The sequence below is a fragment of the Hyperolius riggenbachi genome, chromosome 3 (genome assembly GCF_040937935.1).
Source record: "Hyperolius riggenbachi isolate aHypRig1 chromosome 3, aHypRig1.pri, whole genome shotgun sequence".
Classification (NCBI taxonomy): domain Eukaryota; kingdom Metazoa; phylum Chordata; class Amphibia; order Anura; family Hyperoliidae; genus Hyperolius; species Hyperolius riggenbachi.
In genome coordinates, this window is record NC_090648.1 from 286,813,607 (window position 1) to 286,834,677 (window position 21,071).

Sequence of the window (21,071 nt, forward strand, 5' to 3'; positions counted from 1 at the left end):
ACCTTAGTCAAGTTTCATCTAGCAAGCGTACAGGGCTTTACTGTACTCACCTGGCCAGGCAAGGTAACAGTTTAATTACACTCCTATTTACAATTCAATCATGAAATGACACATCCATGTGCATTAGACTCAGTGGTGTAGCTAAGGCACTATGGGCCCCAGTGCAAGTTTTACACTGGGCCCACCAAGCACTCTATACATAACAATTGATACGACACACCAAAACCTGCCAAGTACAACCACAGTGCCAGAGGTGTAAGAAGGGGATGGGGAACAGTTTGTTAATGATTGCTACTATTCAAAGCATCTGTGGAAGTGATTATTACCAGCCTAGGACCAATAATGAGCTAATACTGCGGCTGAGGGAGGGCTCCTCTTGCCCAAGGACCCTGTTGCGGTCACAACCTCTGCACCCTCTATTGCTATGCTGCTGATTAGACTGTCAATAGACCTGAATATTAGTAATAGTTGCAAATGAAGAAGATATCTTTACACAGAATTGTATGTCGCTAAATATGACATCTTCATCTGAGTTGTGTGCTGTTTCCTTTGCTACAGCTAAATATATATTAAACAACTTCTTATCTATATGGTATTAAAGTGATTCATGAAATTCTAGACAGCCAAACGTTGTGTAAAATGCGATGTTATTCAGCACAAATGAGAATATATTTCAGTGTACATGAAATTACATAAGGATGCGAAAAACAATTATATGTAAAAATGCATCCATTAACCTTTGCAGATGTGTATGGTGGTTTAGTAATAGCATGTTCCTGCATAAGAGCTGATTAGATTTAGTGAATTAGATTAGGATCTTCAGCTAACTCCCCAGGGCATCATTTATAAAGCCAGGCCTTTGGTCTAAATATATTTGTGTCACCTATTATTTTCACCGATGAAAGACATTGCTGAAATTTGCTGCAGATTCATTTGGATCAGGAAATCATTGCCACTTAGTGAACCACAAATAATTATTTGCTGGGTAGGCAAGGTGACTCATCTTGACTTGCTGTACTCCAAATGATTTCCAGTGGTAAAACAAGCTGCAAAGAAAACATCTAATCCATCCGGAAACATACTAGGGTAATCTGTGCATATTAACTGTCATGTTAGTTTACCCTTCAATAAAGAAAACACTTTTTGAATATGACCAGAAACATACATTCCTGTATGTACATACATACAACAGTGTGAGTGCTCAGAGGTATAGAGAAGCAGATATCCAGTTTGATTTTCTCCCTATCAGTCAAAGTTTTGGTAAATTTTGTTTCCAAATGAGTTCCATGCTTCCTAAATTGCTTCATAATTGCTTCTCCTGCAACCTGAACTCTGCAAGCATCAGGGCTGCTCTACAAGCAGTTATCAGATAGATAACAAGGTACATATACAGATTATATGTAAAATGCATTGGCATGGAGATCCAAAGGGCATCAAGTGTAGCTCCTCCTCTTCCAGGAAAGTTCTCCAGTCAGCACCTACAATGGCTATCATTCATAAAGCATTTCCGCATGCGGAAATGCTTAAAACAGCTGACTTTACCTACCACTCGGCAAGTTCGGCATTCATAAAGCCGCTTTCCGCATGAAAAGCTGACACTACCGAGCAGAGCGATAAATCACCGCCTTGTGCGGTAATTATCGTAACAAATGTAACAAAATGTTAATTCATAAAGATCACCGCAAGCGGTATGAGGTCGGGAAATACCGCTCCCTCTGATGTGGCGATAACAATGTAAGTGAATGGACACACAGACCTCCCAGGCAGCTGCAGTAGAGCGGAACGCGGAGAAATGTACCTACTCCGCAGCTTCCTGTGCTTCCGCAAGCCTACCGCCTGCCTGCCGCCAGCCTAGTTCGGGGAATCTCCGCTCTGCTATCGCAACTGGATACATTTTTATGAATGAGCAGCCAGAAGTCTAAAATTCCGCCAGCGGTGTTTTCCCGCATAGATTTACTTTACCGACAACAGTCTTATGAATGATAGCCAATGAGGGGAAAAAAGTATTTGATCCCCTGCTGATTTTGCTTGTTTGTCCTCTGACCAAGAAATGAGCGGTCTATGATTGTTGAGGTAGGTTTATTATTGCTGTGAGAGATGGAATAAAAACAGAAAACTCTATTAACCATTTAGGAACATTGTAAAACCTCCTATTTGTGCACTCACTAGTGCAAATAGGATGTTAAATCCATGTCCATTTTGCCAAAATACACACACGCCCATGTTAACCCCTCAGTGGAGTTTTAAATGGGTGAAATAAATGATGAAGTATTTGAGTGGGGGGTATTCCATCTTGTTGTGAGGTTGGGTTTTGAGTGCAGAGGTTTAACGATTGTTTGCATGTAAATTGGCCGAAACTCTCAGCACTTTTTTTAATGTAAGTTCCAGAGAGATGAGCTTGGCCACCTTTTGTTTGTGGTTTGTGTATTTGCCATGGTGTATGACCTCTAACATGAAATTGTCGTCCACAACCTTACCTTGGTAGCAGAGTCTCCTACCCAGCTATTTCTTGTTACATTTAAAGCAGACCTGAACTCAGAACTTCCTCTCTGCTCTAAAAGATAAGCAACCGCATAATAACCTTTAAAGAAAAACATTTATTTGTTACAGCTGATACAAATCCTGCAATAAATCTGCAGTGTGTCTACTTCCTGCTTTCAAGGAAGCAAACATAGGGTTATCATCATGTGTTTACAAATTACAAAAAGGCAGCAGAGATTCCTAAGCTAACACAACCGAGCGATCACATTACAGTTGTGATTAGTCACAGATGAGGGGGAATTAGACAGGCTAAACTCTCTAAATACAATCCTGTGCAAGAGTACAGGTCCACTTTAATGATGACCGTGTTTCAGCCTATATATGAAAAAGATGATCATTAGCAACGGTTTGAGATAACTGGTTAATCATGCATCTGACTATAATCCTACAATATCTGGAATTGAAGGCGCTTTGATGGCAAACAACAGACACACCACATATTGGGGTTGATTCACAAAGCCGTGCAAACTGTTTAGCATGGGTGTGCTAAACAGTTAGCACGTGAAGTGCCGTTCGCGGAGTTTTGCGCGCGAAAAGTGCCGCGATTCGCGTGATCGCGGACTTGCGTGCGCAAAAGCGAACGACACTTCACGTGCTAACTGTTTAGCACACCTGTGCTAAACAGTTTGCACGGCTTTGTGAATCAAGCCCATTGATTTGACAGTTGTCTTCTGTTAGCTCACTGTGCATTTTGTAAATTGATAAGAATAAGAATTAGAATTTATATTTGTGCAAGAGGTTTTACTTTACAGCATTTTTCACATATGTCTATTAAACTTCTGTAGGTCTTAGCTTCCTGTGAGTTTGCAAATGGCAATAGTGAAAGTTCTGCATAGGAGGGAGAGTGAGTGGCAATTTACCCGACAGTACACCTGAGAAAGAGGAGTAGATGAGCAATAAAGTATGAGTCATGTGACCATAGTATGGATTTATAGGGAAGGTATGTATGATTCATTCTAAAAAAACTTATTTAGAGAGCTCATGGCCCATATACAATTAACTTTTTCTACTGAGTTTACTCCCAAGCGATATTTTTTAACTTTTGTTTAAAGTAACTTTTCAGCACTCTGCAATTCAAAAAGTACCAAAAAGTAGTTGTAAAATACTATCAAAATTATTTTGAGCATTTTCTTGCTTGCTGGAGGCTCAACCCTCCTGGCGGTCAATTAACCACTTGAGGACCCACCCTTTACCCCCCCCCCCCTTAAGGACCAGCGCTGTTATTTGTGATCTGTGCTGAGTGGGCTCTACAGCCCCCAGCACAGATCAGGGTGCATCTAGAGCGATCAGATCGCCCCCCCCCTTTTTCCCCCACTATGGGGATGATGTGCTGGGGGGGTCTGATCGCTCCTGCCTGCCGGTGTTGCGGGGGGGGCACCTCAAAGCCCCCCTCCGCGGCGAAATCCCCCCCCCTCCCTCTCCTACCTGGCCCCCCTGGTGTTCCGGGCTGCACAGGACGCTATCCGTCCTGTGTAGCCAGTGACAGGACGTCCCCTGTCACATGGCGGCGATCCCCAGCCGCTGATTGGCCGCAGCAGCGCCGTACAATGTAAACAAAGCGGATTATTTCCGCTTGTGTTTACATTTAGCCTGCGAGCCGCCATCGGCGGCCCGCAGGCTATTCACGGAGCCCCCCGCCGTGATTTGACAGGAAGCAGCCGCTCGCGCGAGCGGCTGCTTCCTGATTAATCAGCCTGCAGCTGCCTGCAGCTGCCACTTTGCCGACGCGCGGTATGAGTGCGCGGTCGGCAAGTGGTTAAAACCGCCAGGGGGCAGCGCAGCACTATTTTTTTAATTTTTAATTTTTTTTTAAATCATGCAGCTAGCCTAGCGCTAGCTATATGACAGCCGCTGTGCAGCGGCATCCACCTACCCTCTTCGATCACCTCTGGAAATCAAGCCCGTCCGGAAATCCCGTTCTGAACGGGATTTCCATTAGGGCTTCCCCCGTCGCCATGGCGACGGGCGGGATGACGTCATCGATGTCATCGACGTTGTGACGTCAAAGGGAGTCCCGATCCACCCCTCAGCGCTGCCTGGCACTGATTGGCCAGGCAGCGCATGGGGTCTGGGGGGGGGAACGGTGTGGCGGGTATCGGCGAATCGGCGCGGAGCGGCGGCGATCGGGCAGTACACGCAGCTAGCAAAGTGCTAGCTGCGTGTACCAAAAAATCGGCCCAGCGGGGCCTGAGAAATCCTCCTGCGTGGCATAGCCCGAGCTCAGCTCGGGCTTACCGCCAGGAGGGTTAAAAGGCATTTTATTGACAAGTTCTCAAAACATCACCTAGGAGAAAACTAAGGAGAAAATGGTAAGTTCATAGCCCTTATTCAATTCATGTTTCCTCCTAAGTTTTCTCCTAGGAGATCATTTTTCATGTTCTGTTTCAAATAACCGTTCAACACTCTGCATATTGAAAAAGTACTAAAAAGTAATAGAAAAAAGTACTGTCAAAATTATTATGAATGTAGTATTTTCTAGCTTGCTCGTGGCTTAACCACTTGTTGACTGCTCCATGCCAATTGGCATGAGCAGTGCGGCAGCCCCAGGACCACTCCACGCCCATTGGCGTGAACTGTCCTCTATGGGGCTAGCAGGAGATCGCGCGCACGCTGCGTGCGCATCTCCTGCTCGGGGGGCGGAGCTCTGCCCCCGCCTTCAGTCTCCGTGCGGCGATCGCCGCTCGGGAGACTATTAGACGGCGGATTCACCGTCTAACTGCTTTGTACAGCGCTGCGATCAGCGCTCTGACACGGCTGTCCCCCTGGAGGACAAGAGAGCGATCGGCTCTCATAGGCAGAAGCCTATGACAGCCGATCGCGTGATTGGCTGGCAGGGGAGAGGGAGGGAGGGAGGGAAAGTAAAAAAAAAAATATTAAAGTTCATTGAAAAATAACATACATAAATATGTATAAAAAAAAAAATAAACAATGTGGGGACGATCAGACCCCGCCAACAGAGAGCTCTGTTGGTGGGAAGAAAAGGAGGGGGGAATCACTAGTGAGCTAAGTTGTATGGGCCTGCAGCTTTGCCTTAAAGCTGCAGTGGCCCAATTAAGTAAAAATAGCCTGGTCACTAGGGGGGGGGGGGGGGGGGGGGTTAACACCGCAGTCCTCAAGTGGTTAAAGAGAGCCTGAGGTGGGTTAAAAAAAAATTGGCTACTTGATCCGCAGAGCTGAGCAGATCAGGTAGCCACAAAAACCACCGCTCCCCGCCGAGCCTGTGGGCCGCAATGGCGCACTTTCACTTGCGTGACCACTGGGTCACGACGCTGCACTGAGGGACTGTGTTGTCTCTCATAGTGTGCAGGGAGGCGGGGGCCAGGGGAGAGAGCTGCCCAATGGTAGCTCAGGAAACCCTGTAGGAATGCTCCTGGTGGGCATTTGAAACAAGGAATTCCTCTCCCTCTGTTTATCTCTGAGTTAGCGACAAATCTTGTCACTAAACTCGGGGGCTATAGCGCGGTGGTGGGGGTGGGGGCAGAGAACGGTGGTGTGGGGACACAGAGCCATGTTATTAGGCAGAGCATATGGCTCTGTGTCCCATCTGCCCCCCTGAAGATCCACCTTGGGTTCTCTTTAAAAGACACTTCATTTATAAGGTGTGAAAGTATCATCTAGGACAGGGGTCTGCAACCTTTAAGAATGAAAGAGCCACTTGGACCCGTTTCCGAAAAGAGAAAAAAAACTGGGAGCCGCAAAACCATTATAAAACAGATATGTCCCCAATATGCACAAATCGTTAGCAGATATGTCCCCAATATGCACAAATCGTTAGCAGATATGACCCCAATATGCACAAATCGTTAGCAGATATGTCCCCAATATGCAGATATAACCCCAATAAGCACAAATTGTTAGCAGATATGTCCCCAATATGCACAAATCGTTAGCAGATATGTCCCCAATATGCACAAATCGTTAGCAGATATGTCCCCAATATGCAGATATAACCCCAATAAGCACAAATCGTTAGCAGATATGTCCCCAATATGCACAAATCGTTAGCAGATATGTCCCCAATATGCACAAATCGTTAGCAGATATGTCCCCAATATGCAGATATAACCCCAATAAGCACAAATCGTTATCAGATATGTCCCCAATATGCACAAATCGTTATCAGATATGTCCCCAATATGCACAAATCGTTAGCAGATATGTCCCCAATATGCAGATATAACCCCAATAAGCACAAATCGTTAGCAGATATGTCCCCAATATGCACAAATCGTTATCAGATATGTCCCCAATATGCACAAATCGTTATCAGATATGTCCCCAATATGCAGAAATGACCCCCAATATGCACAAATCGTTATCAGATATGTCCCCAATATGCACAAATCGTTAGCAGATATGTCCCCAATATGCAGAAATGTCCCCCAATATGCACAAATCGTTAGCAGATATGACCCCAATATGCACAAATCATTAGCAAATATGACCCCAATATGCACAAATCCTTCAGCAGAAATGACCCCAATATGCACAAATCCTTCAGCAGAAATGACCCCAATATGCACAAATCCTTCAGCAGAAATGACCCCAATATGCACAAATCCTTCAGCAGAAATGACCCCAATATGCACAAATCCTTCAGCAGATCTGAAAAGAAAACCCCATTTACTCACCTAGTAAGAAGACCTCCTGTCACGATCTCCTCCTGTCCCGACCTCCGGTCCCGACCTCCTTGTGGCGCGCAACTCCGTCGGCTCCTCTTCCTTCCCGACGTCACGTCCTGCCTGCACTACACTGCAGGGCTACGGGAAAATGGCCGCCCGAAGCCCTGCACTGGTCTGGCGGCCTCTCTGATAGGCTGCCGGCCAGCGGCAGCAGCACACGTGACGTCACACGCGCAAACGTCACACGCGCGCCGCAACCACTGACACCCACTACCGGTGTAGTGTCAGAATGGGCAGCCCTGCAGCACCGGAGCCGGGACTGAGCCGCGGCAAAGGGGAAAAAGAGCCGCTTGCGGCTCCGGAGCCGCGGGTTGCCGACCCCTGACCTAGGAGAAAACTAAGGAGAAAGGGTGAATTGAATAAGGGCCTATGAGCCTGCGTAAGACTCATTTTTGAAGGAGGGGGAAGGGGCAGTTCAAAAAATATGTCTTGTATTAAATATATTTAAAAATAATTTGAATGATTCCTTTTATCTAGACATCATATAGACATCATAAGATTGTACAAGCCTGTAAAGGTGCAGCATTACACCCTGTGGGTCGCCCTTGTGTTAGCTGTGTTATGCTGTTTGTTTTTAGGACACACATTTCCATTCACATCCATCATACTGACACTGTAACACTTATAGTCACAGTCTCTATTTATATATTCATTCATTTCAATTCCAGACATGCATTCTTTTTATCGGTCCAATTGTCCCACTTTAAATGGCTTCTTTTCCAGTGACATAATGACACCACCTATTTTAATGCTGTGTTACTATTTGTACAGCATGGCTGGTTCCTTCAGATTTGTTATAAAGAAAAAATGTTTTCCTTACCTGAATGTCAGGCTGCCTGAAAAAACATGCATTAGATCTTCACCTTGTCAATTAATACCTAACAAATGGAACGCAGTGTGCAGCATCTCCTGACAATGATGACTAAAGCATGTCATGACATCAAAAAGTAAAAGCCATTTCATATCTCACCATCATAATTAGCCGTTATTGTAGCTGAAAATTACAGCAGTGGATGCTGGGGATTAATAGAGCAAAAAGAAGCTGCGCATCGCAGCAAGATGTGATGCCAACGCAAGACAAACTTTCATCCTGTGTTATAGGGATTCCATTGTTCTCTGTGGCACAACTGCTTAGGCTGTTTGCTCTGTTTCAGTTATTAGGACAAATAAGCATTGAAACTGTAATCTTCAGTACAAAGACCGCAGTAAACTATCGTATTTCATTTTTCCATTGACATAAGCTTCACACCTAGCTGCAGATAATTGTAGCCTCATCCCATAAATGTCTCTATAGGATCCATGAAAGGTGATAACTTTTCATTTCCCCCAACTTATTTCAGCTGCTGTAACATCACAAAGGTTAGAGTTAATCCTTAGTGGGATAGTTGGCTCTACCAACCGTACTCTGTTGCCCATTCAGCATACAAGACATGACAGCACAAGCTTGGAGGACTGGGAGCTGGTACTAAACTTGAAATGAAGATGCTGTAAGATTATTATCAAGTAGAGTTGTTGGAATATATGAGTTTATGGGTAACGGCATTCATGTTTAAACTGCTGAAAACCCCCCAGTGGCGTAGCTAGAGGTCATGAGGCCCCGTAGAAAAACTTTCATTGGGCCCTCAAATGTAGGCACTCTTAAGCAATGCCACCTGCCCGTACCCTACGAATTAATTGGGCAATTTACATTCTCATGCAATCAACACTGCACAAAGCTCATGGGGACTGATGCTGGGAATACATGGGTCAATTCTGGCACTCGATTCTTCTGTTTATTTCTTTTGGGTAGACACCTATGTGTAGTGCCCAACAAGATGGACTTAACCCTGAGGGGTTAAATTGGACTTGGACTTACCCTGAGGGGTTAATATGTATGTTGGTCATGTGACCAAGGAGGAGGATATTTCAATTGGGTGTGGTGCACTACTGTTGTTCATAAGTTTGCTGTGTTAGTCGTGGTTGCATGTACACCTGAGGAAGGGGATTTCCCCGAAACATGTCATGTTTTGCTACTGATTTAATAAACGCAAGTTTATATGCCATTTGAGTGCCTCCTTCATTCTATACAGTATTTTCCATTGTGAAGCGGTGACTCACAGAGGGATTGTGCACCGGCAAACCAGGTGTCATACCTGGTGTAGGAGTCCAGCTCAGCAACCCCCTTGCTGTCGTCAGCATGAGACAAAGTCAGATGATGGAGAAAAACAAGAAAGTTAATGGTGAATACAACTGGGCCCCCTCTGCTCCAGGGCCCCACAGCAGCTGCTATGGCTATTGCTATGCCCCTGAAACCCCCACAAGGTGACACAGTACATTTTGTTGATGTGTATATTCCATGTTATAGGCTGTTACATAAGTACCTAGGTAGCAAGAAAGACATGGATCCGTCGAGTTCTTCTTTTTAAAACTAGCTGCACCCTTATTTGTAGGCGAGAAAATCCACAAGGGCAGGAATTATCTCCTTCAGTGGATCAAAGTATCACCTTCCCACACTTTCCAATCATAGCAGAGAATGCCCTTCAAAGTAAAGGAAGCATCTAAGTCTTTTTTAAATGTTTTAAATGTAACTATAGATTATATTGAATATACTTTGCCATAGTTTCTTCCTGTAGTAAGATATTTCACTCCATAAAGAGTAACTGTCGTGCATAAAATCAAAAATCAATTCTTTATTTGTATCTGGTAAACAAGTAATAAGGATGCTAACAAGCAATCCAAAAGTTAAAAATCACTCTTATTTTTCTTCTCCATAAAACATCATTCCTTAATTTCTCTGGCTCTTATTTGGAGCATCTGCTGCACAAAGGAAGTTGCAGAGCATAGTGGTTTTATTTTTGTCTTCTTTACTTTTCCCTCCAACTTAACTAATACAGCCTGATTTGCTGAAGCCTCTTTCCCTCCTGTTTACTACTCCCACACCCCTGTTCCTCTCTGATTGGCCAATATTTCTCAATGCACTTTCTACTGCGGAGCTGGGTGGGAGTGTCTGAAGACTGGGAGGGGGGCGTACAATGATACACAGATAGAGTAAGGGAGGAAATGATGTCAGGATTGGCTTCAAGATAGACACAGACAAAATGGAAAATCATAAAAAGGATTTTCTCTTTTTTAACTATAGAAAAATCACTTAAGTAAAAATGTGGACAGTGCAATACATATGTTATGCAAGTAGAGCAAGTATTTATCTACTTATACATGTGTATTTTATTTCTGAGATAGTATGGCTGACAGCTCCACTTCAACCAGTGTTAATCTGGCAGAAAGTTTTGCCCCAACATGTCAGACCGATAGTAATTTAGTCCTAAAAGTAATACAATTATTGGTTGGATGGAAAATATTGATAATTGATATGGGGTGGCAGCGGCAGTAGATCGATGGCCTATGGTTCAATAGATTTTTCAATAGCATTTCATGCTGCAGTGTGTAGAAGGAATAGATCTCTTTCTGATCAGAGAAGGGTCATTAAATATTTGGCTACCTTTACTCTGAAGGACTCCTATTCAAACTGGAGAAAAAATCTTCTTTCCTCCATGTGCAGTTAATGTCTTCTAGTCTTATGTTAATAATAATTTACCAAGCTTTTATATCACCTTTGAATGTTTTAATACATGTTAATTAGGTCACCTATGAATCGTCTATTTCCCAACTTAATACGTGCAGTTTGTCCAGCCTATCTTGTTAAGTGAGGCCATCCATCCTTTTAAGCAATTAAGTTGCTCATCTCTATACCTCCTATTGATTGTACATGTCTCAGGGTGTTAGCATTCTCTTTCATTTGCAATAATAACTTCCCTTTGCAACTGTAACTTATTATCAACTAGCATTTCCAAGTCCTTCGCTAAGATATTCTCAGCTATATCATATTTAGTTTTTATGGTGGTCTACCACTGGCATATCCGAGATCCATGATGACCAATCATCAGGTTAAACCAATGAAAATCCTTCTCAAGGAGGATTTTCATTGGTTTAACTTGAGGACCAATGGGGAGTCCTGGCAGGAGGCTCAAAGATGCTTTGCCGGGCTCCGTGAATACCATATTCACAGAGACGGCTGAAGAATGAGTGGAGGAGCGGCTTGGGACGTGCGGCGAGACAGGATCCTTCAATCAAGATTTAAAGAAGAAGTTACAGATAAATTAAAGGAGAAGAAAGAAGGCAGAAGAAAGAAGTCAAAGAAGAAAGAAGTGACAGATGAAAAACAGAAGGAAAAAGAAGATTTTTTTCACATTAATAAAGTGGGTGGTTATTGATTTGGCGGGGGGGGGGGGGGGGGGGCTACATTGTTGTTGTTGTTTTTTAAATGATAATTTTAAAAAAATAGCATATCCCCCCATTTACAATTTTTAAACCCCTTATCACCCATGCAGGCTGGTATAGCGAGGATGGTTGAGTCAACCTGCATGGGGCTCCACCATACTAACCACAACAGCCTACATGGTCTGTGATTTGGGGGCTCTGTAAGAGCCTCCGCCTCTTCTACAGAGTCTTTGTCCATATCATAGACAAGAGGCTCTTCCCCACCTCCGGTGCCCAGGAGAAGGTGGGGGGACGCGCATAAACCCTCTGGGGCTTATGTGGAATCTGGGAGCCCCCTTTAATAAAGGGACCCTCAGATGTCCTGCCCCTTCCAAGTAAATAGTTATAAAGGGTCAAATTTGACCCTATACCGATTTAAAGTATAATATTAAAAAAGACAAAAATAAAACTTTATTAATGTGTAAAAACAACAACAACAATGTAGCCTCCCCCTCCCCCAAAATACCCGACTACTTTATTAATGTGAAAAAAATATTATTTTTTCTTCGGTTTTTCATCTGTCACTTCTTTTTTCTTTGACGTCTTTCTTCTGTCTTCTTTCTTCTCCTTAAATTCATCTGTCACTTCTTCTTTCTTCTCCTTTAAATCTTGATTGAAGGTCCACGGGTCGCCGGCCCCGCACGCCATCAGTCGCCGCTCGTAGCTACCCACGGGACCTGCTGGGACCTTCTCCACTGCTGCCGCCAACCTCTTCTTACTGGGAGCCCCAGCAGAAGCATCTTTGAATTTCCCGCTGGGGCTCCCCATTTGTCCACTAGGTGCCCCAATGAGAATCATCCTGATTCTAACTGGACCAATGACAATCACGATGATTCTCATTGGGCCACCTAGTGAATGAATGGGGAGCCTGAGCGGGACATTCAAAGATGCTACTGCTGGGGCTCCCAGTAAGAAGAGGATGGCGGCGGCAGCAGCAACGGCGAAGGTCCCGGCGGGTCCCATGGGTAGCAACAAACGTCAGGAGGCGATGGATGGCGGGTAAGAGCAAAGGCTAGCTCTTGCGACGGATGCACGCACATCTCACGGGGGAGCAAGGCGGCAGTGCCGGGGTGCTGAAGGACAGCTCCACGGCATAAATGCCTCGCTTCCATATCACTTGTTATACAGGAGAATCGCTCAGCGTATACCTAGTATTTGCCTGAGTTATGCTCCTTTACGCTAGGACATCGCTCAGGTGAAACTGCCAATTGAATTTGCCAGTAAATCCTGAACGATGTGAAGTGACAAGAAGCTTGCACGTTTTAAGCTTCTTATCACCTCAAATTGCATATGGTCCCTTCTCAAGAAAATGCCTTTCATGCCTTCAGCAACAAGCAAGAAAATACTTATAATAACTTTGACAGTACTTTTCACCTCTGTTTGGTACTTTTTCAATTGTAGAGTGCTGAAAAGTTATTTTAACCAGTTCAGCCTTCAATCGTTTTTCACCTTATATATCAGAGCAATTTTCACTTCCCATTCATTTGCCAATAACCTTATCACTACTTATCACAATTAATTGATCTATATCTTGTTTTTTCTGCCACCAATTAGACTTTCTTTAGGTGGTACATTTTGCTAAGAATTATTTGTTTCTAAATGCATTTTAACGAGCACATTAAGAAAAAAATTGAAACAATTAATTATTTCTCAGGTTTTGGATAGTATAGCTTTAAAATAATACATGCTTCCATAATTAAAACCCACGTATTTTATTTGCCCATTTGTCCCGGTTATTACACCATTTAAATGATGTCCCTATCACAATGTATGGCACTAATATTTTATTTTGAAATAAAGGTGCATTTTTTCAGTTTTACGTCCATTATTATTTACAAGCTTATAATTTAAAAAATATTAGTAATATGCCCTCTTGACATGCATATTAAAAAAAGTTCAGACCCTTAGGTAACCATTTGTTGTTGTTTTTTTAAATAGTAATTTTTTTTCAGTTAAAATTTTTAATTAGGTATTTTTTGTAGCGTGGGAGGAAAACAGTTGATTTTAAATGCAATTGTTTGTGAATTTATTTTAAAAATGTATGTAGATGTAGTTTTACTATTTGGCCACAAGATGGCCTCCGTCAATTTTTTTTTCTTCCTGTAAGCGAGCGCTCTCGCTTCCAGGAAGTACAGGGAGGACGTGAAACGTTTTTTTTTTCTTTAGACATATTGCGGCTTCTAATAGAAGCCGTCGGTCTTTCTAATGGGGATTTAGATCAATGAATGGAAACTGCATTCAAGCGGCAGCACAGGAGTGAGCGGGATCCCACAGCAGCAGCCTTTTGAACATATCAGATAAGTCCAAAAGGCAAAAGTAGTTAAACAGAAGATGAAAAATGATCTCCTTGGAGAATACTTAGGAGATAAGGAAATTCTTTTAAAGTAACTATTGTAGTCAACTTTTTTCACTTAAAGCTAGGAGTCCTTTCTTGCATACTGGGAACAGGAGGGAGACTCAGAGTTCCTGTTCCTCCACAAGAATAGGGGGCAGCAATGCATTTCCATTTTTTATAATTCACTAAGAGGTGTGGACAAACCCTTAATGTAATGTGTTAATTGTGGAGAGATATTACTAATATCAAATACTGTGCTTCAGTTCTGAAACAAGCTAATAAATCATTAAATGAAGCTGAAACATGCACAAGTACTGAGTAAATATTAATAGATAAATGTGGCTTTCACTCTTAAATATTTTACCATAAACGTCAAACACATACTCAGCATGTCTGATGTTGCTACTTCCCTGTAAGCTGCATTCAGGGTGCATTTGAAATATTGTGTTTATTTTTTGTTCTAGAATCCATTAGCAGCTGAGTTTGAACTTGCACACATACTTCTCTTCATTAGTTAAGTATAATCTAATATTTGTTCTTCAGTTCACATTTAACTTAGTTAGATATTTTCCTTTTTATAATCTAAATGATAGGTATAAACATTTCATTAGATAAATATGTATACCTTTGGCTGTCTGAACTCTTTAACTCTTAAAGATCCACCACTGGAAGATCTACACTATGTTGTACTATGTTTCTAACTACAAAACTAATGGGGCCCCCCAACAAAACTGTGATGAGGCTGTGTAATCATTCACACTCATTTACACCTCTCCCTGTGCTGACTCCCACTGCAAATATACTCATCTGCCAGGATTATTTAACAAGTGTGGTCATCATAAACTCTCCAACTAGAACAAGGGAGGTCACAGCAACAATCTGAAGACTGTGGTAGAAACCAGATTTGGAGATCTTTATATAGCACTGATATCTTCTGCAGCACTGTAAAGAGTATATAATCTTGTCCCTAACTGTGCCCCAGAGGGGCTCACAATCTAATCCTATTGTTACATCTTTGTGTCTATATCTGCATATACATTTGTATATTCAGGGCACAGATCTTCTGTCCATGTGAATAAGGAGAAAACAAAGGTGTGGCAAAATTAGTGTAGCTTGATACAGTTCCCATAGTGCCCAAAAGAACGGTTTCAAAGAAACAGTGCCCCAGGTTTCTATTTCCCTTTCTTTCATTGCTTCTCAATGTGTTCAAGTCACCGACCATGGATCCAGCAAAACAGCCCCAGACCACCACACTTCCACCTACATGTTTGACAGTTGATAACACACACTGAGGAACCATCCTTTCTTCTACTCAATGGTGTATAAATATTCTGCGTCATGAACTGAAAATTTCACATTTTCATTCATCAGTACATAACACCTTCTTCCAGGCTTCAGTAGTCCATTAGTGGTGATTCATGACCCAGGCAAGCCTCTTTTTCTTATTCTTATATGTTAGCAATGTCTTTCTTGATGCAGCTCTACCAGTCAACCCTGCATCTCAAAGTCTTCTCTGTTTATAGTTAAAAGTGAGACTTAAGCTGTGCTTGAAGCTGGGATCTCATGAGCTACCTATCACACAAGTTGTTGACTCTTAGAAACTACTAGCCTTCTGATGCTGCTGTTGTGTTTTTGGATCGGCCAGACCTATTCCTTTCAGAGGTTCCCCCAGTTTCTGAGCCCCTTTTGATAGTGAAGCAGACTATACTCACTGACACCTTGACTTTCTTGTCAAATTCTCTGTAGTGAAGACCTACAGGTTTAAAGAGAAACTCCAACCAAGAATTTAACTTTATCCCAATCAGTAGCTGATACCCCCTTTTACATGAGAAATCTATTGCTTTTCACAAACAGACCATCAGGGGGCGCTGTATGACTGATATTGTGGTGAAACCCCTCCCACAAGAAGCTCTGAGGACCGCGGTACTTTTGACAGTTTGCCACACTGTAACAAGGTTCACAGACAGGAAATGGCTGTTTACAGCTGTCTCCAACAGCCAAAACAGCTAGCAACAGCTACATAACCTGCCCACAGTAAAAATGTCACCATGTAATAAATGTCAGAATGTAAATCGGGGAGACTAAAGATTTTACAATGAGCAATTTATACATAATTATTCTAAAAATGAAGCACTTTTTTAATTACATTATTTTCACTGGAGTTCCTCTTTAAGTGGTATGATGGTCTGAGGTCCATATGCAATTAATTTCTTCTTCTGAGTTTTTTCCTAGGAGAGATTTTTTCATCTTCTCTAACTTTTTAGCACTTTTTAATTTAAAAAGTATCAAAAAGTAGGTGAGAAAGTATTTTCTTGCTTGCTGGTGGTTTAAAGGGATACTGTAGGGGGGTCGGGGGAAAATGAGTTAAAGTTACCCAGGGCTTCTAATAGTCCCCCACAGACATCCTGTGCCCGTGCAGCCACTCCCCAATGCTTCGGCCTCGCCTCTGGTTCACTTCTGGAATTTCAGACTTTAAAGTCTAAAAACCACTGCGCCTGCGTTGCCGTGTCCTCGCTTCCCCTGATGTCACCAGGAGCGCACGGCGCAGGCACAGACTATACTGCGCAGTACGCTCCTGGTGACATCAGCGGCAGTGAGGACACGGCAACGCAGACGCAGTGGTTTTCAGACTTTAAAGTCTGAAATTCCAGAAGTGAACCAGAGGCGGGGCCAAAGCATTGGGGAGTGGCTGCGCAGGCACAGGATGTCTGTGGAGGACCATTAGAAGCCCTGGGTAACTTTAACTCATTTTTCCCCGACCCCCCCTACAGTATCCCTTTAAAGGGCATTTTATTGTCAAAGAAAAAGTTAATTGTATATGGGCTTGTCCATCTGTCATTGGACTTAACCTGCTTGAATTTCAATAAAGTACAGGAAACACTTGTATCATTCTAAAACTTCTGACTGATACATCCAAAGTGTTTTCCAGATGGAAAGCCTGCCAATCAAACTAGCAGATGGGGATCCAATATTGTACTTATGGAGTATCTCTTATTTTGTAACCAAAAAAGTTTAATACGTTTTTAGAGCTAAATTTAGTTAATAAAACAAAAAATATAAATATTTGCAATGTATTCCCTTTAAATGATGACCTGAAATAACATATGACATGATGATATAAACACAAGCAGCTATAGTACTAGACCTACTGAGAAATTGTCTGACGTTTTCCTGCTCTGCAAGTGTTAAAAAAAAATCAGTTCTGTGATCTATGCAAATGAGGCAGTTGAACAGCAAGTCAAGTGCACTCCAATGTCCTAAAAAGTAAGTAGAACACTAAATGCCTCTTTTTGGCTTTGTGTGAAAACATGGCTGATAACAATTAAGTGCTGAAAGTTTGAAAGGGGTGTTACTCTTGTTTGCTTTGCAGCTGAATGAAGCAGATTTTACATTTAACTGACATGGCTGCTGTTTAGAACTCAGTCTTAAAAATGTACCCCTAAAACTAAAATTAAAAATATGATACTCAGCTCTATGTCACTAATGTCACTAATGTTTTATTTACCATTAGTACTACACATACAATTCATGATCTCATAATGTATTCATCTCATAGTTTATTTTCAGTTCAGGCTTGTTTTGGGTGGAAATAGCACTCTTTCCTGAGTCTGGAGATGGAAGTCAGAATGTACAATATCTCTAAGAGGCTTATGTATATTGAATTTGGTTGTAAGTATATAGTCAGGCTGCAGAAAAGGAAACAAGTTATTAGGTGAACATTAGAGACCTTTACTAAAGGAGAGACTCAGTGCTGCATACTTAGGATCTTGTCTGACGCTGCACTTCTCAGCCCTCTTAGCGCCATGTTTCATGACTTTTTGCCTGTCATTTATAAAGCATAATCTGCAGAGAAGCAAATGTGATGGGAAATATAAAACATAAAAATGTACTTAGGAAAAACAAGCGAAACTTGCAAGCTTAGATCTTGATCTTTCTGGGGTGTTAATGACATAGTCGCCAATTACTCAAGGAATGCATTTCTTTATTACCTTTATGTACCAGTACATCACTTTACATATTAAATAATTATGTATCTACTTATTAATTCCTTGTCACCATTACACATCCTGTGTGTAGTTATATTAATGTTGTTTTTTACTGTTCTGTTGCAGATTAAACATCATTTGTCTGAATCTATTAATAGACAAAAAGCTATTTAGTAATGAAATCCACTAGCAATTAGGAACTAGTGAATGATGTGAGGCTGGCTACGGTACAAAGTTGTGTGCACTCAGATTGACCTCAGGCTATGGTTGCTTCTGTACTTACATGCACATACTTGTACAGAAATGACTCATAAGCTCTACACCTTGCCGCTACCTCACAATGAATCAGAGTCTATCAAGTGGTTACTGGTTTATATCAACAACAGTTGGTAGATTCATCATTTAGCATAAAAAAAAGTCTTCCAGCATAACTAATGCAGCTAACATTTGGCCTAGTTATTTTAAAATACTCTTGTTGAATTGCAAAAACAACAAACTACATTGGGCTTGTGGTTCCCAATATGATTCCTGGTGTAAAAAAAAAAAACGTGGTTAAACTGACCACTCTCTTTAATGCTGATGAGACTATCTATAGCATTCAGGGACGGATTTCTGGGAAGGCCACCGAGGCCCTGGCCTTGGGCGGCAGGTTGCCAAGAGGCGGATGGACATGGAAGAGGGCTTGCTGCAAACGGAAGAAGAGGCTGCAAATGGGAGCAACACATAGAAGAGGGGAGCTGCTGCCCACGAGATCTGTATATAACTGAACATGAATGTTATACATGGAAGAGGGGGCTGCACAGGGTGCTGTACAAGAAATTTGGCCTAGGAGTGGAAAAAGTAAAAATTCAGCCTTGATAGCATTGCCTATAGAGAAAGTACATTAGAGAAGAAAGGTAGTAAGCTTTTCAAAGTGAATTCATCATCATTATCATCATCATCATCACTTTGCTTGTTGTACTCCAGCAATCCTATCCACTGACTTCTAAGATGAGAAAGAGGGTCCAGTTTCAGTCTGAACATTTTTGTGAAAGGGTTTCTTAACAGCCACATCTCTAGTTGAAGAGATAATGAAGAGTTCATGAACAAAAGATAGAGTTCATATAACACTGATTATTTGCTTCAGCTCTGCATTTCATTTAACAGTTGAAAATAAGGCAATGTTTTGCAGTTGGAAATACAGTCCAACAGACTCTGAACATTCTTTCTCATCAATTAATACATATATGTATGCTTTTTAGCCACAACATTGCAAATGCCTGCCAAATAATATGTAGGACTCCTTGTGCTATCAAAACAGCTCTGACCCATCCAGGTGTGGATTCCACAGGTCCTTCTCAGAGAGATTCCTGGTATATGGCACCAACACATAAGTAACAGATCCTTTAAATCTTGCAAGGTGTGGTCTCCAAGGATCAGTACTTTTCACACATGCTTGATAGGATTAATATCTGAGAAATTTGGAGCTCACAGAAAATGTGATTCATCAGACCACCTTCTTCCCTTGGCCGATTTATAAAGTTATGCGAGAGCTGTCTTGGAAAAAAAATAACAAGACAGTAAGCTTGTAAACATGGAATAGCCTGCACAGTCTCCGGTCTTAAACCCCATCAAGTGATCTCTCTCTCTCTCTCTCTCTCTCTCTCTCTCTCTCTCTCTCTCTCTCTCTCTCTCTCTCTCTCTCTCTCTCTCTCTCTCTCTCTCTCTCTCTCTCTCTCTCCCTCTCTCTCTCTCTCTCTCTCTCTCTCTCTCTCTCTCTCTCTCTATATATATATATATATATATTACTTTAAAATTATCTTAGTACTAAACAATGGCACTAGCTTTATATTTAAAAACACTTTCCTTCCTTTAACAATCTGACTGGCACCAAGAAGAGAAGAGAAACTCTCCAACGGTGCAATTATTCAACCTAGACACAAAGTTTTGCCATGACTTTCACAGTGGGAGCCGAAACTTGGAGGAATTTATGCGTAACAGCAATGATCGAGCAGCTATTGACAGAATTCATTAACAGAGCAAGCTAGTCAATAATTAATAAATGTTCAAGGTTTCTTGTAGAGCAAATGTAAACCTGACAGACATTCCGAAAAGCTTTGAAAATGTAAATTACAAACAAGCTGTTTACTGATTTATTTTTAATTTAACAAAGAAACAAACCAGCATCATAAATATTGAACTTTTCATTATTATGCATCTCAGTAAATCCAGAATGCTGTAGGATCAGCAGAGAGTATTGTCAGAGGCGTATTTAGAGGGGTGCAGGTATGGCTAGTGCCATGGGCGACATAGCACCCATGGGCGCCATGCCTGCCCCATTCTGTGCTGCACGCTATCTCCTTATTGCTGCTCTGATCAGCGCTGCCCGCTGTCCCTGCTGCCTTCCTATCAGAAGCGTCATTGGCCAGTGAGTGCATTGGGTGCAGGGGACGCACCACTTTTACCTGCACGGAGGGGGGAAGTTGCTACTTGTAAAATTGAATATACTCAAAATTAGATCAGGCTGGAGCCTGATCTACATTACCCTCTTGCTCCGAATTTATAGCTTCAGCTATGCGCATTGCTGAGCTGTTTACACAGAGAGGAACTGGAGAAATGTGAGCCCGTGACCCGTCCACCTCCCCCCTCCCTCGGAACATGAGGAAGCCTGGAGGAGAAGAGATACACAGACACGTGCAGGGGAGACAGCGTGACCGACACAGAGTGCTGTGAGACTGAGGTGCTTCTTTTATGTATGTATTGTGTGTGCTGTGTGTATGTGTGCTGATGTATTTGTGCATATGTATGGATCTGTGTAAATGGCTGCTGGTATGTGTGTGCATGTGTGTGGAGCTGCGTGTAAATGGCTGCTGCAATGTGTGTGCATATGTATGGATCTGTGTAAATGGCTGCTGGTGTGTGTGTGCATGTGTATGGATCTGCGTGAAAATGGCTGCTAAAATGTGTGTGCATATCTGCGTATGTAAATGGCTGCTGCAATGTGTGTGCTCTATTTGTGCATTATGTATGGATCTGTGTAAATGGCTGCTGGTATGTGTGTGCATGTGTATGGATCTGCGTGTAAATGGCTGCTGAAATGTGTGTGCATATCTGCGTGTGTAAATGGCTGCTGCAATGTGTGTGCTCTATTTGTGCATTATGTATGGATCTGTGTAAATGGCTGCTGGTATGTGTGTGCATGTGTATGGATCTGCGTGTAAATGGCTGCTGAAATGTGTGTGCATATCTGCG